The 24,943-nt window shown below is 33.1% G+C and overlaps 1 protein-coding gene across 2 annotated transcripts in view; it reads left to right on the forward strand.

Moving 5' to 3' along the window:
• The first annotated feature begins 4,907 nt into the window (after window positions 1-4,907).
• Window positions 4,908-24,943, forward strand: part of LOC118190363 (cubilin-like) — a 234,035-nt gene continuing 213,999 nt past the window's right edge. The window contains exon 1 of one of the 2 annotated variants that reach the window (XM_085808686.1): window positions 4,908-5,174. The gene's annotated coding sequence lies outside the window, so the exon portion shown is untranslated. The remainder of the gene's footprint in view (window positions 5,175-24,943) is intronic. The other variant, XM_085808690.1, reaches the window with a different exon arrangement.

The raw sequence follows: 24,943 nt of genomic DNA on the forward strand, positions 1-24,943 counted from the left end.
CAGAGACTTAGTGAGATATATGTACACTGCGAAAAAAAGGACAGTTCTCTATCTCTCGTTCTACTGGGCCGATTGAAGAAATTCAAATTGCATTTTTCGCGTCTCAAAAGCGCGACTTATGATATATATTAGGTTTATATATAGCATTATTCCAATGTAGATATTTTGACACAAAATCGGACCTTTTTCTGAAATGACATGCCAATGTTTTTCCATATTTCGATCATGCGACTTAAATTACGCGTAAATATTAAATTTTGTAAACTTTGGTGTGAAATTTAAGGAGAAATTCAAAAATTTTTTTTTTAAAGTGTTTTCTGTTTGCTTCGAATAATTTTCTTGACGAACTTCTGAATTTATAGCAACCTATTTTCCTTTCCCTTTGTTTCATTGTCCAGGAGTGGAAAAAAATTCATCGTTTATATTTTCAAAACATTTTTACAAAGTGCGGAAACCACATTTGGCGTTGTTATCGCTTATAACAGATAGACTCGGTTGTAGGGATCCCCTTATTTTAGAATAACAAATTATTTTGAGTTTGGTACCTTTCTTGAACCTCTCATTTTCCCCTCAGGTTTCCTCACCAGGATGTAAATTTAAAGTCAAGTGAAAAAAGTATTCAAACGGACTAAGATTGTCGTTCATTCAGAGAGTGATTTCATTAGCTAGCGCACGTTACTAGTTTGTCCATGCTATTACGCTTTCTGATACGTCTTTTTGGCGATTTAATAAGTCTATCGCCGGGTAGGTTGTTTAGTCAGCCTAGTTAGACTTAAATTAAATTGTTAGTACAGCAGTACATCTTTATCTTTGAATTTATTATGAAATTATTCTTAAGGTGGTGTGGTGGTGTATTTAATTATGGCAAAGTACACTAGTGCTATCTACCTAAGGGTATGGATGCCTTCTTGGAGAACTCTCTAAGGGAAACTGGCTCGTATACACGTTACACATGGGGAAAACCACGAAAACACCCATGCAGCCAGCCCGTTCACGTGATTCGAACCTAGGACCGAACTACCAGCGTTCAGCGACTTTACCGCTCGGCCGCTGGTGGGCTCCTAATTATTCTTAAGTTTCACCGCAAGTCGTCGGTGTTATTGCAAACACGAAGTATATGCATTTGTGTTAAGAGTTTGATGAATAACAAAAGGTTTTTTTTTTATATATATATTATATATATATATACCCTTTTTTCTGTGCTGGTGTTATTTACGCCTGTGCGAGAAGTCGTTTATGATAGCAAAGAGAGTTAAATCCCGCACGGTGAGTTCTAAATTAAAACGTGGCTACTCTCAAAAACTCAGAAGTATGGTAGCAGGGATTTGATGGATTCTAATTAATAGAATTAAAATTGTAGTTAGAGTGCCAACCAAAGTGACGATAATATTGTTGACAGGCTACGGAAGCTCAGTTACTTTACCTTAGAGTGAAAAGGTTCTGCCTTCGTATTGAAACTTTCGTTTCTCAATTTGCAATATTTCTTCAGCATTCGAACATGTTTGTAAAAGCGAGTAAGTTGTACATTTGCGGCTATCGCATTTTTGACGGTACAGTGCTTGTGATGAGTCACCCGATGATTATTTTAATTGCTGTTTATAATATAAGTGTATTTTGTAACATGGCAGCTAAAGAATGACGCAGATAGTTGCGACATACAAGGACAGTATAATACATTCGACATCTAAAAGTTCAAGGCAAAATTTAATCTATCAACTGCGAAAATTTAAAAACTCATTTAACATATACCAAGTGAACCTTTAGTATTTATCTCTAAGAGAATATAATTTGGGAGAGGGGATTTCGATTTTCCATTATTTTATAATTTCGCTAATACATGTTTGCTCTTGTTGCATAGTCTTACTCGTAGTTTGCTAAAATCAGTGCAGATGTTTTCTATTAAATATATCTTACATTTTTTTTTTTTTTTCGCTTCTAGCTTTCCCTTATTTTGGATGCCTCTGGTAACAGCCTACTGCAAGGAGATTTTGCATGTCTGTCCTAAATGTGGCGCAATCGTTGCTCGCTATCCTTTCTTCTCTACGCGACCGTAAGAGCCCATAGTTCAGATATAACCTCTGAATTAAGCATTTATTAATATACGGGACGCAAGATAAGAAGACTGAGCATAATTTCATGTGTTGATGAAAGAGATACGAATCAGTCGTGGCGGGGAATATTGGATGGATACCTGAGTTTTTTTTTTTTTTTTTTACTTGTTCTGTTAATACCACTATTGTATGACGCATACGAAAACGAAATAAAATACTAGTAATGAACAAAAAAGTTAAAATTTTATTTATGTATTTAAAAATTAAAACACGAAAATCTAGAAGGACAAACTATGCCGGAAATCAAGTATTTAACATTAAAGAAATGGCTAACTCTGTAATTTGACGAGCCAAGCTGACAACGGTTTTGACGATACAGTCATTTCGCGAAGCAGAAAGTACTAGAAATGTCTTGGCGGGCGGATGAAAACTATATAAGGCAGGAGAGAGCATCTGCTTTCAGCTGTTGTTAGATCTCAACTTAGCGTGAGTTTCGAGTACTATCTCCATCTTAGCTTCGCTCTTAAGCTAGGCTTTGAATTGCATTGTGTTTAACGTTCTAGGTAGTTTGAAGAGTAACTACTGATTGAATTTTGGGGTACTGTGGACATCCGTACGAGTATTTTTGAGGGAAATTCCAGAACTCTGAAGTGTTTCTTTGGATAAAAATAAATTCTATCAACCCATCATGGGACCTGTGTGTATTCAATCTATTACGAAGCCGTACGCACGCAACAGTATTTATATTACTCAAGGCATTCTGTTGCATTGCTTCCTCAGTATAAATTGTCTACACTTATTGAACATAGTCAGTGTAAAGATATCAAATTTTTAATATAGTCTAATAAAATCAGATATTTATATAGTCCTATGCATTTAACAGGTAATTTCAAAAGTCAATTTTTAATGGCCAGCAGATCAGTCTACATTTATTGAACATAGTCAGTGTAAGGTACATAGAGTTTTATATTTCGATTTCGGGCGCAATCTTCGATTATTATCAAGCCTAGTGAGTCATTTATATATATATAGTATTTATATTTATATATATATTTATATATACATATTTATATTTATATATATGCAGGTCCAGCCGAATTAAATATGTGGTAAATCATAACCCTTCATCATTCGAACTTGGCCGACTAGGTGTCGGGCCTCTCGCCAGTCGTCTTATAAATACAGGAAAATGTAAGGATTCATTACTTTCTTTCACTCTGTAAATGGTTGACACGCCCATGCACGAGAAATGGAATGGAAAGATATCTGGCTCGAATTACGGCGAAGACTTAGTTGATTTTCTATATTCTCTTTTTCAGAATTCTGATAAAGATCTATATTAATCAGATCTACAGATCTACTGTAATTTTATTTTTCCGGTAGAGATTCGTTTTCTTGAAAATGTTTATGTTACATTATATAAAATTTGTTGCATTGTAAATGAAGGAAGTTTCATATCAGGAGTGAGAATCTAAATTTAAGAAATCATGTTGGCATTCTGAAACTCTTCTGCGTTGCCTAGTTTAAACTTTTACTACAAGTTTGTCTCTAACTGAGGTTGCATTAGAAATCGCGAGGTAGAGGAGCCATGTTGTTAGATTTGTAAATAATTTTAATCATTCTTGTCTGTTCAGCTCACAAGAAGAGGAGGGTAATTTTGTTAGCTATTTTAGTTTCTGTAACTTTGAGTTGAAGTGAAAGTAAATCATTTAGCTTTTTTTTAATCTTGTTGTGATTACTTACTGTCCTGGGACTGAAAGATAAAAATGAAACTCTAACTCTGTGGGGAGCATCTGCTAAAAATACCAGAGACCTGTGAAAGACAGTGAGAAAAAGTGCCTCCCCCCGAAAAAAAAATAAAGTAATGAACAGTTACTAACTTAAATGAAATAAAATATAAATATAAATAAAGTAATAAAAATTAATAACCAAAATGAAATAAAATATAAATACATAGGAAAAAATTAATAATTAAGTTAAATAATTGATTACCATTTAAATAATAAATTTATATATCAGAGCTCATTGCATTTAGATGCTTCAATTTGTTTTTTATTCATTCAATTTCTGTAAACCTAATTTTAAGAACTTTATACACACTTTCCACAGAATATGCGAAACTATTCTAAAGTTCCCTGCAAATCCATCTTTTGAATAAACTGTTTATCAAATGAGATTTTTATTTCTGAAGAAGAGGGACCAGAGTCTGATTGCTTTTGAAATCGATAGTTTTGTAAAAATCCACATCAAACCAATTTTGTTTCATTGCTAATTTTAAAATGAACTGAAAAAAAAAAAAAAAAAGTCAATAGAATAAAACTGGATTGTTTGTCCAAGCAATGTCGATATTAATAGCCTTATCGTCACGTAGTCTAAGAATCCATTGTCATATGCCTTGTATTGGGATATTTTCAAATACTGAATAGATTTTGTTGAAGTACAAAGGGCAATGCTTTGAAATATGCTTCACTAAAAAATCCAATACTCTTGAAACGAAGATGTTTTCGTTTGCTAGTTTAACGCCACTGTAGAAAAAAGCACAAAAAGAACTAAATTTTGCTTCTTGTTCTTAGAGAAGCAAATAAAAGAAAGGTCTTCGCAGCAGCTTGCAACTACTTCGAACAACTGCGAGAGAGAGAGAGAGAATAGAAGAAATAAAATGTATATATCCGGAAGATAAAAAATAAATAAATAAGTAAATTAAACAGCAAAAACGACCCGAGTATCTTCACACATTTGTTCTCTGCGGAGAATTTTGCGTTTACATTCAATCTAAAGGATCTGGCAACGGAAGGGGCGAGGGGGGAAGAAGCGATTCGCCGTTACGAGCGCCCTCTACGCGAGACGGTCGAAAGGAAAATGTGCCAAAATGGCGGTCCCTGCAACCGCGCCGTAAAGTTAGCTGCCCTGCACTGATGAAGGAAAAAGTGTTTTGGGAGGAAGATACGTCACCGCTGATTCCGATTCTGGTCGTCCCGTTTCATCTTGGAGCTGTGTATGTATTCTAAGGAAGAGAATACGTTGCGGAAATCACAAAATTTTGAAGAACATGGGTCGGAAATCTCCCCTACAGCCACTGCCTGCAAAATTTCGCCCGGCTTGAGAGGGAGATCTCTGAGTCAGGTTAGTTCCTTTTGTGTTCTGGCATACTTGCGCCAATATCCAAAACTAAAGATTAAGACTTAATGTATGGTTTCATTCCTTTTCAACAATTAATTAATGTTTTTATATAATACAAAAAATAGTTATTAACTGCTTTTTTGTAAAGATAAGCATGGGGGATAAATATGTATGTCGAAGTATTCGTGATAGAATTTGTTACTAATTTTACGATATAGAAATTTTAGATGATTTTAACGTAACGTGGTTTGTATAAAATTCTAATTTTTCGTATCTAGTTTAATTTGAATTAACATGTATGTACCTCGTTAACATTTTGATTAAAGCTGTGGCTTTGTTTTTAAGAAAAATCTCCTTTTGAGCTCTGTTCTGAAGAACATGTTTAGACGAGAAATATTATTTGAATTATATTTGCAATAAAAATGCTATATCTGTTCAAATTTTCTAAAGTAATTTTTATTTTAAGTAGGGAAATCTTTAGACTAAGAGTTATGTTAATGAATTTTAAAGAAGCGTTCTTTATTTTATTCCGATTTTCTTCTTCCCTTTAAACCATTTTTTCTGCTGCGTGTAAAAAAATTAAGTTTAAATTGAAGAGTGGAAAAGTACAGTGACAACGATTTACTTAACACTAAAAATATTCACAGAAAAATTATTCGAAACTTATTTTCTTCATATAAAAAGAATAAAAAGAGGTCAGTGAGTTACAAAGAATAAAAAATAGTTAATAAACGTGCAAAATGAAAATGGTTTTCCTGCCAATTTTTAGTTGCATATTATTTTCTTTGTGGAGAATAACTTTATATATATATATAGAGAGAGAGAGAGAGAGATACACAGAAAGCTATCTTTATAAGTTTCTAAAATGGAAAATATATTGAAATGATTAAAATCTTATATGTTTTGGTGATTTAACGTTTTCAATGAATTTTTTCCATCTGAAATCAGTTCTTTATTTCTTCCCATTTCTGTTGCTGTTTCGTGTGAATTCATGTTTTACTCTATTTATGGGAATTTATATATTTATGTAAAAATTAGAAATTTATATATTATGGGCATATATATATGTAATTGGAGGGGAATTATATATTATGTAAAATAATATAAAGTAAATTTAAAATTATTGAAAATTTGAATTTTGGATTTTGTGTACTCAGGAAAGAATAATTAACGTAAAACACTGTACCGCATTGTTTTGTATTTGATTCTTCAAAGGGTTAGAGAAAGGAATACTGGACTAATTGAAATTTTATCGATCCTATACATGATAATCCTATACTTTATGCATACAGTTTATCTACTGTTATTTTCCATTCTTTTACATCACTTTATAAAGCAAGGAAGAGAATATAATTATATAATGAATACCCAAGAGCCTTCCGAGAGAATAAGTATACATGAAAAGAGGGTTTAGATAATTCATTCTTAAATATTAATAAATGAAAATAATTGTATTTAATTTAAAAGTGAAAACAAGTGAGATGAGTCATATTTATATAAAATATCCTTATTAACCCAAAAAGGTGTTAGCCCGAATGGGCTCTTAAGTCTAAATGGGAATTTGCGTCGCCCTCTATAATCATTTTTTAAATTGCTTCCATCATATACTATTCCCCTATATTAGCTTTAAAGAAATTAAATAAGAAGAATCTGAAGGTATGTATGCATGCTGTTCTCACTGTGAAAAAATGGCGGTACCTAGAGCCATTGCATTTTTAATAATGTTGCCCTCCCATTTGCACCTGGAAGCCTGAATTTAGAATTTCGAAATTTAAATTTCATATTTTGTAAGACCTTTAATCAATTTTCGATTAACAAAGTCAAGGATTTGAACGCGAGCATTGGCAACATTTTACGGAATAAAATACTTTTATCTCCAGCGCGCGAGACTGTCTGTCGAAAATTCTAAAGATATGCTGTTTTTAAATATTTTATAATTTTGCTGAACACGGATATGATGAATTAAGAAAAGACTAAAGAAAATAGAAAAACGTATACCACTACTCATGCACCGGGAATTCTAAACATACACAGTTTTTTCGTAATTCTGCTGTTGAATCGTATGTGGCGTAAGTGCGAAGAAAATGGTGCTTAATAATAGTCGTCGAGTGCGAATAGGCGTCGAGTGTGCTACCGTTACACCACTAAGGTATGCTCGAAGAAGAGAGAAAATACCTGATAAGGTAAAAGAAAGGTATTCTTACAAGGAGAAATCTATAACATAACTTTAAAACTAGTAGTATACCTTGCTAATCTAGCACGGTCGGCGTCTGACAGTCCAGTTTAGAAGGTTCAAAAACCAAATCCTAAATGGTCGTTAATACGATAGTTTCTTGTCTTGAACGTCCATTTGAAAACGGAACCAATCTTATATGGTACAATCAGTCTTAAATGTGCAGTCTTTGAGTTGACAAATGTATGAAGTTAAATTTATCACTTATCATATGGATATTTTTATTTTGTATGTGGTTAGCATATCCAGCTAGCTGTTGAAGAATCTATCCGCTCGAATTCCTATCCCGGGCTAAGTTGAGTTTCAATGTTTTATAATGCTATTGTTCTTGTTGCTTATGCTCATGTCTGATGCCAAGCCATGTCTGCCAAGCCCACGAAATTCCTCGTTTCAAGCACCGCTAGATTACGCCTGCCGTTGGCAACAGCCTTGAGCACCTCACACGCCAAAGTACGATTTGGCTGAGTTTGATGCAGGCTGAGTTCCCAATTTTGATGGACAGCACCCGAGGGGGGGACGAGTCCAATATCTTCCGTGCCACCAAGCCACACGAGAGGACTTTCGACTCGCCGAATATTTAGAGTGCTGCTTACTGCACCGACACTACACATTTACAAATACCCATGCCTTCTCCGGGATTCGAACCCGGATCCTTCGGCACGGCAGTCAGCGACGCTAACCACTATTTAGTTTGTACGGCTTTATAATATTTACAGCCTAATAAGAACATCCGATATAAAAACGATGGCGGACGGCATGAATCGGCATGAATTCGGTTAATCCATAGAGACTTCATCGATCGAGGTTCATGCTTCTCTCCAGGAGCTCTTTAAGAGGAAAAGAATATAACGTGTGACTGCATGTCTACATATGTGCTGTTCTGGAGCAAATGGTTGGCACATCTGGGTAGCATTGGGAAAGTAATATGGTTTCGAATCTTGACGAGGGCATAAACGATTTCTCAAAGTCCTTTATGCCTCGTCAAAATGAATGAATTTTCTTAACCATTAAATTTCATTTTGAGAAGTCTCTATACCATAAAAATTTACACCAAGAGAGTCCTGAGAGTCCTTAATCACTACACCATTGAGTTGTAAGTTGAGAAAACATATATTTGGTCACCTGATATCACATTTTGTTATCTAAACCATTCAGTTATCTGCCGTGCAAAATATCTTTGATGTATCAATGTCAAGTAAGTCAGATTATCTTCTGTCTCAGCCCCGTCTTTGTTCTTATGATATGCCTTAAAATCTTCTAATAGGCAATTCCATATTCAAACTGCTATGATGTTTATCTGAACTTGTGTGGAATCCCAGCTTGTTGAGCAAATTATTGTTAATCGCATTTTAAAACACTGTACTAATAAGAGCGATAATAAATTAAAATTTTTCAAGAAAAACAATTCGGTAGAAGCTATGAGAAGTAATAGAAAATGCATTTTAAGTTCAGCTTCAGAACAGTTTCTCTGTAGTTTCGAAGAGAGAATGCGTCGAAATTTGTGCTAGAAGTTTATCGACTTACGAAGGGTTTCTATGGCGACTTCTCCTTGCTGGAATTATTTACCGCTGGGAATGTCATAGCATTAGATCAAGGAAATCGTAGCAAGCGTTGAATTATCAGTTGTCGAGTGTCAAACAGGAGCTGCATTATTAAGATGCCAATCAATATATATCTATATATACAAGTCTTCTCTCTCGTGTCGCGTACGTGTTTATTTGTTATCAGCTCTACGTTATGAGCAGCTATACGATGCGTTTGGAAAAGATTCAAATAAAATCTAAATGGATAATTAGTGTCGTGAGGATAATTTCAGTCGTGAGGCACATTTTATAAAATACATTAAATTTAGATTTTTATGCGGGCCTTTTACGTAGAATTATACTAATATTAATATGTATACAGTAATTATAGTAAAAGTTCGATAATCCCACAAGTTCAAGGATTTGAATAAATCCGTATATATCGGATTATCAGAAATGTAATGCAGTAAAACCAGTTTTTTTAAATGTAATTGAATCTACTGTAAGAATGTAAGACTTTAAACCAAGCTCATGTTTCCACTCTCTTTTTACTTCCTTGTATGAAGTAAAAAGGAAGTGCTGTAATCGCCAAAAGTTTCAGGCAACATATTTCAACGCAAATATCCATTTTCACCGCTATCGAATGCAATTTGACGATGTTTTTGCGTGATATCTGTACGTAACGACAGGATAAAGAACTCTTCCCCCCCCCAAAAAAAAAATTGTAAAACTAATTTTAAATGAATTCTGAAGAGAATTTTTTGTGGCGTCTGTGCGTACGCACGTACGTACGTGCGTATGTATCTCGCATAACTCATAAACGAGTAGCCTCAGAACGTTGAAATTTTGTATATAGGACTGCTATAACATGTTGATGTGCACCTCGTATTTTGGTTGCAGTCGGCCGCACCAAAAGTATATAAATATATATATATATATCCACTCTGTTACTCGGCTGAGTGATCTCAGTTTCTTTGTTCTTATGTGTTTGTAAATTGTGCATTTTTTGCTTTAAAAAGGATTGAATTATGTTGTTCTTATCTTTCGTATAAAGTTTTTATGCCTTTAGTAAATCTGTATGCAATATTTTTAAAATTATCAACAATTTAAAAATTGTTTAAGTATCGTTAAGCCTAATATTTTTTTTCCATGGCTGCCATTGCTTGTTTACATTTGAAACAGCAGAATAGTAGATTTGTTGCCAATCTAGAGAAATTAAGCTTCGCAATAACAAAGATAACACCTTCTTTTATTATTGCGAATTAAATCATGCTTAATCCATTCTGGAATTTATTCGAGGAAATAAGTGTTTAAGATTTAACTTCATAATTTTTAATACAGACATCTTGAGTTTTAATGTATTTTTGCCTTGTCGCGAAGTGAGAACTGAATTAATTGAATGAGAAATACTGAATCGTCTGTGAAAAACGTTCTCTTTTCTTCTTTTGTTGTTCTTCTTTGCTTAATTCCTTTCATACATCGTTTTAGATTTATTATAGTATTTGAACAGAACATGTGGCAACGATTAGATAATTCTTAAGATGATATAAATTTTGTGCATTCTGAGTTAAAAAATGAATCAACTAAAATGCTTTTCATCCCTACTAATAGATGGCGCCACATGAGCGCCTCATTTGTTCAAAATTTATTACGGACGGCAGCACAGAAGCCTCCGTCGCTAGAAATCTCTGTGTTCTAGCACAGCATGTGCACAAGTACTTCCATATTATTGGATACAACTTACTTGATTCTTCACGCATTTAAAAGTCAAGTATAATATACCTGTAAAGGCCGTTAATGGCCGATTGCCTCTTACTAAGTGATAAGACATAGACATAGACATTGTTAAAAAATGAAGGAAATTTAACACTGTTAAGTGAACCTAGGGCCACAGTGTCGCTATGGTAAACATATATAATGAATTTTATAAAGAGTGCATTTATTCTACTGACTGTGCTCTGTGATACTGAGTAGAGATGTAAGAATATTTCTGTGGAAAGTGTTCCAGAACTGTAAAGTGTTTCTTTTAGTAAAATACATTTTATCAAGCAATCATCGATTTGGGTACATTCATTTAATCTATTACGAACCCTTAGGCACGCAGCAGTATTTATGGCATATAGCAAATAAAAAAGGGTGTATGGTTGTGGATATATTTGTAGGACCCCCTCCCCCGCGAATAACACTCACCGGCGTAAAATTAAGTTTTTTTTTTTTTTTTAAATTTGCTATTTTTAATTTTTCTGTTAAAAAAAGAGAAATATAAACTTTTTCGGAAGTATGGATAATATTTTTAAAATCTAAATGTAGGATGATAAAACTGTGCAAAGCATTGGAAAATTGTGTATATGCATATTATTATTCAAATTATAATGTAAATTATACATCTCTCTGATTTATATATCTTTTCTCAACTGCCCATTGAAAGACATATAACCCGTTCTTTAAACATTTTTCATTTTCAATGTAGAATGTAGTTTTCACAAGCATAGTGATGAATACTGGGTTCCAAAGTACTTTTTCGAAAGTCATGCAATTCAAATAAATAAATTAAAATTTAAAAAGACATTTTTATGAACAAGTATACCTCAAACACACAATCCGAATGAATGCATGAGAATTTTCAAAATAGCTATTTGAAGAAATACAATTCAGCCACGCAAGTCAAATAATTGAAATAAAATTCTCAAAAATTAAAATATGTGTAAAAATAACAACTGTCATTAAAAAAATGTAATATAAAAATATTTCCAAGAGCGAAGAAATGTAATTTTTTCCTTGCTCGTTTAGAATAAAAAAAAATTAACATAAATTGAGAAATTTGGGACCTCTTGACAGAAAGTGAAAAAAGTTCGCTAAGATATATTGTCTAATTACTCGGTAAATTTCTCACCGGGTTTTACATAGTTTTCAGGCATAATCTGAGTCAACACAGGCATATCATTTTAGTAAAAGTTCAATTTTCCGTCAAAATACGCATGTTAGAGTAATGCTGTATTTAAAGCTAGTACATATCCTAAGTTTGAACACATGATAAACTCAAGCTGAATTTCATCAATCGGTCGAGTAGAACGAGAGATAACAGAACTCCCCTTTTTACTTTCTTGTACGAAGTAAAGGATGTATTATAATCACGAAAAATTCCGGGTACCATATTTCAACGAAAATATCCATTTTGATCACTATCAAATGCAATTTAACTATGTTTCGAGTGACATATGTACGGAAGGACAGAATAAAGGACTCTTTCCCCAAACGAATTATAAAACTCATTTGAAAGGGATTCAGAAGAGATTTTTTCCGTGGCGTCTGTACGTATGTCGCATACCTCAAAAACGAGTAGCCTCAGAACGTTGAAATTTTGTATATAGGATTGCTATACCATTTTTTTGGTTACAATCAGCTGCACCAAAAATATATATAAGTATATATAACGAAAGTACCCACTGTGCTACTTGGCTCAGCGAGCTCAGTTTCTTTATTCTTATATATTTGTAAATTGCATTTTTTGCTTTAAAAATGATTGAATTATGTTGTACCGGTTAAGTATTTTATGCCTTTAGTTAATATGCATGCGATAGTTGTAGGATTATCATCAATTTAAAAGTTGTTTAAGTGCGGCTAAGCCTATTTTTTTACCATAGCTACCATATTTGTTTACTTTTGAAACTTAAAAGAATAGTGAGTGAAATCTTTCTGCACCTTCAGTGTCTTTTTCCCGGCTGGGATCAAAAGAAAACTTTTAGTTTTGTGCCTCAAAAAATCTGCTTTCTTGCCTGCTGGCCGAATTGCATACAAACTCTTATTTTAATTGTAAAAATTGTTTTTTAATTGTTTTAACTGTATTTGGTGTTTAATGTTTTTCTATATCTTTCAATTTTTAATGAAAATGTTTTGAGTTTTTATGTATTTCTGCCTTGCCGCGAAGTGAAAACTGAATTAATTGAATAAGCTGCAATGAAACTCGAGGAAATGCGTTTAAATGAAATGTGGAAAAATGTGTATAATTTAATATTTCGTATGAGGAAGTCATGTGTTGTACATATTAGATTTTTTAACTCGTTATACTTACGTAATTAATACAACACTAATGTTAAATTTTGTAAGCCAAAATCGCGGTTATTTGCGATAGAAATAAATTGAAACCGTTCTTCAATAACATTCGTATCTTAATCTCTATCTTTCATCTCAGATTCTCTAACCTGCAAACGTCCAGTGCGCCGCTTCTCTTTCTTACTTCATTGATATTTTTTAAATATATTATAAGTAAAAAGGTAACTAACTGATGAAGAACGTATCTGAGTTTTGCACCAGGAGCGGTGTGTATGTTTTCGTCAAGAATAAATATGCGTTCAGCCAGTTATTGATTGCAACTTTATACTTCAGCTCTATTATCTTATTCAGGATCACACCACTTAAAATATCATTATACAAACAACACATTTATCCTAAACGCCTTAAACTAAATAAAATTAATGCTAAAGAAACAGAAGCGGGTTATTTAAACTTACAAATATATAATAATGACAAAATAAATATCTTTGACAAAAAAAAAAAAAAAAAAGACTTAATACCATTAAAGTAACTAATTGGCAATGAAATATTTATAGAAAAGTCACAGCCAACACTATTATAAATGAAATCGCTAGAATTAGAAAAATCTGTAGTGGCAACGAAGAATATTTAAGCGAACACAAATGTTTGATTACAATATTTAAAAGCAATAAAATTTTATTAAAATGCAGCTAGCTAACTTGCACTTGTCAATCTAAATTTTACTGTTAAACGACTGATTTCCATAAAAAGCTACACCTAAACCTATTAAGTGATATATACTGCATTCTTAATCCTCGTTGAATTAGGCATTCTATTCAAAATTCTTTCAATACGAAAAAATTTTGAATAGGATGTTTATTGATTTCTTTTTTGCCTTTTACTAATTAAAAGGGAATATTTCATTTTTTGGGTCTCATGGTAGTTCGCATGAAGTCAATAACAATACAAATCCACTTATTTCGTTTTCTAAAATGTTTTCCTTTTAAATTAAAATACTCCTGCTGCTTCTTAACAAAAATTCATTTGAATCGTTTGGAATGGATACTACGTTATTCTGCAAAATCTAAGATTAAATTCTACATGTATTATAAAATAAAAATTATTTTTAAACATACTTTTTCTAACTACATACAAAATATTCTTTTCACAGTTTCTTTTATTTAGATTTTTATTCTTTTGAAATTTATTTTCGTTTCTCGAAAACTTTTATTAGTTTATTATTCATAGTTCTGTCACTTTATTTGCAAAATTTGTGTTCGCCGTTAGAATTTAAATTAGTATTAATTCATAAAATGTTTTAAATTTAATTAAGAGTTTTTAAAAAATGTTATGTTTTTGAACGCAATGCGAGACTAAGGTTTCTGATTTATAGATGCTGTATGTTACTGACGAAACTGTTTCAGATTATAATATTAGTTTGCATTAATTGTTTGCATTAAACATTTCATAATATTTAATAAAATTTAAACTATTTTTTTCACTGCTTTTCCCATTTGTGGATCTTTCTCTTTAGTTTACTGTTTAATTGTACAGTGTCCAGCATTGAACTCGTATAGAGAATTTCTCGTATCTAGAAACAAACTTCCCCCATTGAAAATAATGGAAAACCAGTTAATCCGTTCCGCACCCCCAAAAATCTCATTACCATCTCATCTTCAGTCGACATACCTTGTGTTTTTTGGAGAAGGTCCAAGTACATATTCTTAGCATTAGTGAAAATGGTAGCTCCCGACACCGAATCCCCTTTTAACTGCTTCTCGTTAATCCACACCAACAGCTCCTTAACATCTTCTAGGAGGTTTGGACGGTGCTTGGAAATAACGATAACTCTGGTCACATCAAGTATCTTAATTTCTTCCTTCTTCTTCAGAATAATGCAGATCATCGATGTAGAACGGCCGTAAGTCTTTGCCAATTCCATCACTCTTACACCACGTCCTTATGTTTATCTGATTTCTTTCTTAATTTCAACGGCCATGGCTTCCTTCTTTTTCTTTGCAGAATCATCTGAGGCAACAATCTTCTTGGGAGGCATCCTGAAATGATTATTTTCACATTAAATGTAAAAAGCAATTAACTCATAAGCGCACAAACACGTAGATCAAAGAACGCTGAGTGATCGGAGGAGAGTATTCCCCTGGTCGAGCTGGATCGGGAAATGCGCCGCACATACCAACTGCCTGGCTCGTTGCTTGTTACTCGAGTCAATGTTTGTTGTAAGATTCTCACTAGTGTATTTCCCAGTTACTGTAGAAAGTGACTAATCTTAAGAACTAGTTAGCGAATATTCGCTTAAGTTCGTATAACAAGAAACAACAAGAAGGAAGGGTAACTAATCCTTTATTATTTCAATAAGATTTAACAAAACTCCGTCTTGTAGTGAACACTAAAAGCCGACACTTGGGCTTGAACTTAAGAGACTAAGAAATAAACTAAAACTAAGATTAACTAAAGAAATATATCCGAAGCTATTAAGATTCTAATCGAGTTGGCCCCTTAACTCTATTTGACTACGAAGCTTATCAAGGGCCTGAGTACGGCCGAGCGTAATAACAGCTTTGAGAGAGAGAGTAGCCAAAAGGCAAACGCGCGCAAATCAGAAACTCTGATTCTCTCTAACTCTGCAAGTAGACTTCGCGGTTTAAATACCGCTCCTCCTCATTAAGTATTCAGAATGATTCCAAAACTACCTTCTAGCAGGAAGTAGTAAGTTGAAGTTAGGAATTTGACAGGAAAGGAACTTAAAATTTAACTGTTAATAAAATTATGTTCCACTGCATTTAAATTTGAGGATTTGTATTTTCCATTCCAGCCTACTGGATTGGACTAATAATGCATGTAGTGATTTAATTTTTTTCCAGAGTTAAGATCAGTTTCATATATTTTTCCTTTCGTCGACTCAGAAACAAGATTATTCTTCTACCTATCCCGTTACACCAATCTCTCGACGAAGATCTACCGAGAGATGTAAAACTCCATTTGCCATTATTATTTTTGCTTTTATCTAATGTATGGTAATTCTGTATTTGTACGTTAGCGTTGATTTGTCTGAGAATTTTGAAATAGCTCTCATTTTCACTTGATGTTTTGCATTTGCAAAAAATGGTTTTCGAAAGTTTATTATCACAGATTTGAATATGAAATTTGAATTCACTTTGGCTACGTTTTGAATTTAAGAAATCTGATGTGGCCAGCCCTTCCGCCAATTCCATGTCTTAATATGAAACTGGCGGAATAACGGCGAGCCTTAAGTAAACTGCCATTTCCTCATACTGTATTAAAAAAAATCTACTTTGTTTATAAGCTTTAATGCTCAGTGTTAATTGTAAACACTACTATTTTTTTTATTATTCTTTTCCTAATGCTATGGATAATGAAAACTATGCATGCTCATGTGCACATTAGTTCTCATGCTTTGATTTGAAAATATCGGAACGATCGTAGTATATATAGTGATATATAGTGTTTTGGATTGAGAAATCAATGATATAATAATCACAAAATTTTAAAAGAAGCATATTTTTACAGTTCCCCATAAAGTTACTGCCATACATTTCTTTATATATTGGCTGTATTATTTATATTTCTTATATAAAAATAACACATAGCGATAACATTTGCTGGCAGCATCCTTTGATTTGAAATGTGATTAGACACGAAAGTGAAGTGAACATAAGATGGAGGATAAATAAGTGAACATAAGACATCTTCTTCTTCTTGATGAGATTGTCAGGCATCAGGCACCTCTGCTAAATAGCATTTTGTGCCAAACACACCAAACCAAATGCTTCCACATGTTTGGATCGCCCACTTTGTTTATAAAATCTGACAGCCCCTTAATAGAGCTTCGGTGTAACTCTTTGGTACTGAGAATACCTAAACTAGTCAACGTTATCAAAAATTTAAGGTCAGTAGTTTCAGGATGTACCTCAATATTCAAACCTTTTTATCACATTTTCCCTTGAGGGTTTTTCGTGCCAAGTATCCTTGGCAATTTTCAATTCACGGGCACATTTTTTTGTACTCTGGACATCCTCGTTGTGATTTTGATTTTATTTGGAGAGGCAGTCATGCTTTTAATAGGTTCGCGCCCTTTTTCAGATGTTGACTGAATAACTTGAGTGGAAGTAATTTCTACCTCACTCGATGAAGGATTCATTTCTGCTCTTTCGATTGATTTTCCTCTGGTTTTCCTTTCTTTGAGAAGAAAAGTCTACCTCAAAGGTTTTGCCTTCAAAAGTAGTATTTCTATCAACCATATGTAAACTAGAAAAGCACAGAACAAAAAAGGTTCACCCGGTATTGCCTGTTGTTGTGTAATGCAAAATACTCTAAATTTGACAGACATTATAGAGCCTCCGTTAAGACGCTATAACCGCAGAGTCATTAGCCCTAGGCACAGGTCGCATAACACCAGGGTTATGGGAGGGGTTCGAGGCTTTTTATTTATTATTTGAAGCTATCATGTCAGATAATACAGGGCATCCAGCTATCCACCGCCTATCGACGCGCCTGGTAGCCACTGAAGCTCCAGGATGGAGGACTGATGCTGAAACATTTACGTTCCTCATAACGAGAGCTTGTGTTTGTAATGAACGTATTCTCGTTGCATTTAGCATAATGCCAATATATATGCTTATAAATGTAAATTTAATGCTTATAAATGTAGTACCTTAGTCTCAATCATATGCCTGTTTTAGGTACCAAATTTGAGAAATTTTGGATTAAAAAAAATTTTTTTTTAATGAAAGTCTGTTTAGAGCTTCAAATAAAATATAACTTCCGGTTTATCAGTTTTAGCCCAAATTTAAGATTTTTTCATTGAAACTACTACTACATTTAAAATGTTTTGGATTATAATTTTAAGGTTACCCTTGTAACTGGGAACTCTGGGAAGTTAAGTTTAACAATGCTAGAGAAGACAACGAGACGTAGGTGTATCTTGAAATATTCACGTAGTGAAGAAACGCTTTAAATAACCTTTTTTTTATTTTAGTCTTCTTCTTCCTCAATGGCCAGATAGCCCAGGATAGACCCTTGCCTTCCTCAGAATCGAATTCCAAGCTCTTCTATCCCCTCTATCTATTTCTTTAAAGGATTTATAGGGCTAAGAGTTAGTTCTTCTTCTCCAGATATTGTTACATTTTATTCCACCAAAAATACTTCTCAAAATTTTTCTTTCAAAGACAGAAATGATACTTTTAGCCTTTTCCTGTCATTGCCCAGGTATCAGCAGAGTATATAAGAATGTGTCTGATTAAGCTTTTGTAAATTAGAATCTTCGTTTTTCTGCTAGTGAAGTTAGACTTCAAGTATTTTTTGAGAACGAAAACACATATATTAGCATCCGTGACTCTGATACGAATCTCGGGCATTAAATCATTGAGAGTATTAACTTCTGATTCTAAATATTTAAATTTGCTAACAGTTTCAAATTTGTAATTCCCAATTTCAAAATAGGGGCTGCTGTTATTACCAGAAGTTTTATCTTGGTTGATTGCTAGATGCATTTTGCTGGAGGCAGACTCTAGAGATGTAAAAGCCACTCTAAGTGAATCGGGAGTGCGTGCGACTATGTCAATATCGTCAGTAAACGCAAAAATCTGAACAGATTTGTTAAAGACAGTTCTACGAGTATTAATGTTGGAGTCTTTTATGATTTTTTGGAGGGCAAGGTTGAAAAGCAAGCAGGCCAGTGCATCACCCTGTCTGAGCCCATTTGAATTTTATTTTAGTCTAAATTAAACATAAAAAACACAAAACACATAAAATTTTTTTGTAACACTTGTGTTACAAAAACATCACCACTCCTGGGTATTTAAATTAAGCAGTAACAGACGAATTCATACACTAATAACGTAGCCAAGACTACACATACAATAGAATATGAATTAAGCTGGCTCAAATTATTTTACGGACGCATAATTCATGGCATCAGCTAGCGAAAACGTCAGAACCGGAATTTTATTTTTACGTAGAGCTCGCGAAAACTACTAACAGCAGACGCGATTCTCAGAAGCTCTCACAGCTAAGACTCAAAAATCCTCAGCTTAAATACATTCAATGCTAATTTGCATTCTGTTGAGGAATGCTTTATATGTAACAAATTATGTACAATAAAAATATAATAAATATAAAAAAATTAAAAATCTGAATGGTTCCAGATTTTAAATTATGTCCAAAGAGGCGGTTTTTTTTTTAACATTTTGTGTGTTACCTTTATTTACTCAATATCATGTTCGTTGTACTTAAACCAATTCAGCTCAACAGCAATATCGCAAAATAATTTTAAATTGAACATATCTTTAGAATTCCAAGCTGGAGATAAGATAAAGGTTTTTCTTTTTTTTTTTTTTCTTTTTTTTTTTTTTTTTTTTTTTTTTTTTTTTTCTGCACAATGTTGCCATTGCTCGTTTTGAAATCCTTGAGTTTGTTCATCAAAAATTCATTAAAGCTTTACAAAATATGAAATCGATAATAAAACAAATTCCAAATTTCGGCTTCCATATTCGCAGTAGGATTACGTCATTCAAAATTGGATGGCTCTAGGTACCGTTTTTATCACAATGGGAGAAACATACACACATTTATGCAGATTCTTCATGATTTAATTACTTCAAATACAGAGGCTGTTCGCACATTTTTTAGACGAATTTGGTAAGCGGTAATCAAAACTCGTTTGCTGCAAAAGAAGTAATTGCAATTGTACTGTGTTTTTAAAAGTCAAAATTATCATCTGTGGCTTGAAAGTTTTGTTTTTATTCAAAATGGAGAATTTAACAAAGCAGTGGTTCGAAGACTACATTTATGCTCTTTCCGAAGAGAAATATGCATACTCCGTTATCCAAAAACGATGTGAGAGTCATGGTTTTGTGATATCTAAAGCGTCGATAGGTAATATCATCAACAAGAAAGGAAACAAACGTCAAATTGGAGCGTCAAGCGGGACAAAAATTCCAAACAAGTATCCAAGGAAAAAACGGACATCTTCGACTATTGCAAAGGTACGTTGTTTAATGTTAAAAGAAAATCCCCCTAGTCAAAGGACAGTTGCAAAATCATTAAAATGCTCGATGTCCACTGTAAACAAAATGATAAACGTTGATTTAAATCTTAAGAAAGCAAAAAAAAAAAAAAAAAAAAAAAAAAACGCAATTTGCATCGTCTTCTTCCAAAGCATATCGCAGGACACGCTGCAGAATTCTATATGAGAAACACTTATCCAAAGAAAAATGGAAAACAATTGTCACAATAGATGAAGCATGTGTGTATGTAAATGATTGTAACAAAAAAAGAGCCATTTATTATCATAAAAGGGGAGAAAAAAATTTAAGTACATGGTTCAAAGAATCGAAGGAAAGTTTTTCTAAGGGATTCATGATTGTTGCTGGTTTTTCTTATAATGGCAAGTTAAAAATAAAGAGAAAAAAAAAAAAAAAAAAAAAAATGTCAAGATTAACTCCAAATACTATCAGGAACATATTTTATCGCCAATTTTTCTGAATGAAATACCATCGCTTTACCAACAGTGCCATCAATCTGTGAGCTCCATCAGGACAAAGCTAGCAGTCACACATCAAAATCCACTGTAAATTTCCTAAAAGAAATGGAACAAAAAACTGGTATCGAGGCCATACCCTTCACTAATATCCCTACTAAATCTCCTGATGTGTCACCTATGGACTTGTGCTTTCGGACTTTTAAAAACTGCATTATCGAAACGTTGTCCCAAAACCCTAACAGGACTCTGGAACGCTGTTCGGGAGGAATGGGATAGAATATCTCTTCTGCCACTTCAAAAGGCATTATTATCCTAAAAATTGCGGTGTCGAAAGATAGTTCAGAATAAGGGATGTCAAATAGAACATTTAAAACACAAGAATTTTATGTAATTTAGTTTTGTGAATACAATATACATCGTCTAAGAAATGTGTGAACAGCCTCTGTATAATGCAGGACGATAATATTTAGTGGCAAGTGTTTGAAAAGTGAAACGGACATTCAGAGTGATTCGACGCAAAATCGCAAAACGAAAACAATTGTCCCTCAGGGACAAAACCCCTTTGGACTAAGAGTATAAATATAGATAATAAATAAATAATATATATAATAAAGAAAATGTAATCAAGATCCCATCATAATAACTGGTTAAAATTCTACCCCCGTCCACCTAGAATTTTCAGTAGTTTCGTTTTCTCGAAACTGGTGTAAGGGACACGTGTTGTAATTACACAAGGACCAATTACAGTTATACGGGGATCGGAACCAAAGTGTCGCTAAGCCTGGCAATCTTTGGCGATTTTGGAGACTTTGGGCGCTAAAAAATAATCGCCAAACCAACCACCAGCTTGGCGCTATATCTCCATTTGGAAGAGCTAGGCTCTTACCTCATTGTTAAATGGATTTACCCCCTGTACCCCCATTTTCCAGCGATGCTTCGCATTCTGGATCTTTTTATATTACTTATGCAAGGGATACTGCAATTTACATACAGTTTCACTAAAATTATTTGCATGTGCACAAAATTCGTTAATAATAATAATAATGGGTAAAATTATAATATAGTGAATTATTCATCAAGTATATTTAAATGTATATCGAAAAGGATGCTACTAGGATTTAATAAGAAACGTTATGACTTTTCCTTTTAGATTTTGAAATATTTATTTTACAAATGTGAGAGACATTTTTTGAAGATAAAACAATGTATAGGCGCAGATTACTGATATACATTTTTCATATCGTAGAGCCATTAGGATATTTTTTGAATGCAGAAAACATAAAAAATGAGTAATGAGTAAAATGTAACTAACCGTTACACCACGAAGGCAGGCCGAAAGGAAGGAGAAAATACCTTATAATATGATTGATTCAGTTGTTCTCATAACATTTCCGTTTAAGAATATATCTTCAAGAAATAAAGAAATACATATTTTCTCATTTTCCTTTCGCTTCCTTATTTGCAACTCACTATTTTATGGTAAGGGGAAAAAATATAAACTTTTTTTTACCTTAAAAAGTCAAAGTGCTTCCAATTAAATTTCTTCGGAATTTCTTTTAAATTGAAGCCTCCTTGGCTAAGTACCCCTTGAAATGGTGAAAGTTTAAAAAACGAGAAAGTGTTCACGATCTTGATTTTTGAAATGCAGAATTAATCGCTATATTCTCACATATTTTCTAAACTATTATACTTTATTTATTTGTCCAAAGATATAGAGTTTCTCTACGTTATGCAAGTAAAGTGTCATCGACAAACCTTTGGTAAGCCAAAGTGGCATAAATTGACGTTACAATTGGCATTAACCTGCACAAGAAACATATTTCAGCATTACTAGACTTTAAAAGTAACTTATAAAATGATTTCGAAAAACACCCAAATTCTAAAAGAAATTTAACGTAAGAATAATGTCATAAATACACAACTCGTATAAACAGAAATAACAGTAATAGTAACTGAATAATTAGTAACTATTTACATATTACAAATAACATGTAAATAGTTGCTCATTTCAGGTTTGGAGAGACAATGTTTGTGATGATAATGTATTAGCTTAGACCACTTGGGACATTAGACATCTAAGAAATACTATAGAAAAGAAGAGGATCATATAGTCTTACGTGAATTTGAATCTATAAGATCTCACTTCTGTATCTTCATCTTTCAGTATCGGAGTATGAAGCTGTCTTCCGGATTTGTTGATGTGGAACACTTTAAATACAGCACAGTCTGCAAAAATAAGTACAAATGTAGGACTCTCGTAACGACGAAATGGTGTAAAGCAAAATTTCTTACAGCCTAGAGTACTTATATATATAAATATATAATAAACAAATAATTTATAATAAGAAAACTTTCCATATACCATCTCCAAGGAAATCAAATTCAGTTTAAAACCATGAAAGAAAAAAAAATTTAGTAGAATTTAAATTAGTATTTTAAATAGCAATTTCAATCACCTCGTTTTAAAAAAAAATCTGCTAAGAAAAATCTTTAATCGCAAAAATACAAAAAGATGTTACAAAATACGATAACTGCTTTAAAAATAGTAATTGGGAAACTCAAAATTAACTATTCAAGATTTGGTGCTCTGCACTTAAGTTCATTATTTCTCCCAAATTCGAGATCATTCCAAATTATATAAAACTGCTGGAAAAAGATCATTAAAACTAAAATTAATCAATCACGGCTTAGATTCACATACGCACCTACGCAGTATAAATACTACTTCACGAGGAACTACGTTCCTTTTTTCCGTCTTCCGCCATGCTAACATCTCCACGCTGATACAATAACACGCCGAACAAATATTAATTTAGAAGTCAAACAACAAAAATCAGCGTTATATTTTCAAATTTTCACAGGACTAGTTTCGATGGTTTTACCGAATCATCATCTTCAGCTGCAAAAGCGCAAAGGAACGAGATAAGATATAATGATTAGATAAGATAAGAAAGCCTGAACAGAAGATAAGCTACTGGCGCCGTCTGTTTATGAAACCAGAACTAAAACATTATTTCTTTAAAGGCTGAAGGCAAAGATGGATTGGAATTAGGGTCGTTAACTAGAACAGAAAGATTTTTTTTAATGTGAAATGCCTCTAGAAAATCCAATTCACCAATGGAAGATGTTTTTTGAATAACTTTGGCAGCAGAAAAAATTGAAAGTGTGATTTTCGGACCAACAATGTTGGTCAACAGAAGACTTCTGTGTTTCCTTTTTTCTAACATATGCCTCATGTTCCTTAACACGAAATTTTAAGCCTCTCTTAGTTTGGCCAATGTAAATTAAACCACATTGACAAGGATTCCTGTAAATACCTCAGGAATTCATATCCGGAATGAGGTCTTTGAGTATGGAACTCGGAATTTTATTGATGGGAGAATAAACGACCCGGAAGTTAAATTTCTGCAAAATACGTGCAACTTTATAGCTAAGTGATGAAAAGATGGGAATGACAACAGAACTTTTATAAGCTCCTAAAACAAAAGTGTGCCTTTTCGTTAGGTGAGAATTTTTTAACTGCTTGATTAATAATGTTAGGGGAAAAGTCCCTGTCAATAGCTATTGCTTTTAAATAACTTAGTTCTTCATCAAGCGATAGTTTGGAGGAGCAGACTTGAAGAACACGGAAAAGATAGGAATAAAATTGAAGCTAGCTGTTGTTTAGTTGGATGACATGATTTGAAGTGTGGTGGAAGACAAACCGGTGAAGGTTGACGGTAAACCGTACTACTGATGTTGGATGTGTTACGTGTAACTAGAATGTCGAGAAACGGAAGAGAATTGCAAGTCTAAAGTTTCAAAAGTGAGCTGAATAGCAGGATCAATGGAATTCATTGTTGAAAGAACTTTATTTAAATCATTTTTATTACCTTCAAACAGTATCATCAATAAAAGTATCGTCTACGTAGCGGAACCATATAATCCGATCCCTAAAGATCCTTCACCTTCGGACCTGTCAAAAATAAAAACTGTGATCAAATCTTCACAAATCCTTTCAAGCAACTTAAAACATTTTATTATCCCATCTGTTACGAATTTTGCCAGATTATATGCTCTTACCAAAATTCATAAAAGTGGTATTCCTTTCCGCCCTATTGTATAGGTACTGCCTCGTATCCTTTAGCTAAATATTTAGTTTCTAGATTTTTAACTATTAGACAGTAACATTTACACCATAAAAAATTCAATAGAGTTTGTAAAAAAGGTTAAAAACATTCCTTCTAGAAATTTACTCAAGCTTTCTTTTGATGTAAAATCATTATTTGATGTAAAATATAACACAGGGATCTAATATTTGGTGGCAGCAATTTGAAAAGTGAACCGATAACCAACGCAAAATGCAAAAATGAAATTTAGCCCTTCTGGGATAACGCCCTTTGGGTTAAAAACTGTTAACGATATTTATATATTTTTAACTTCTCGAAATTTAATGATAAAGTTTAATGGCTTTGGAAAT

Source organism: Stegodyphus dumicola, chromosome 1 (assembly GCF_044657685.1).
Source record: "Stegodyphus dumicola isolate Sdum_Otavi_A_Nest chromosome 1, ASM4465768v1".
Classification (NCBI taxonomy): Eukaryota; Metazoa; Arthropoda; class Arachnida; order Araneae; family Eresidae; genus Stegodyphus; species Stegodyphus dumicola.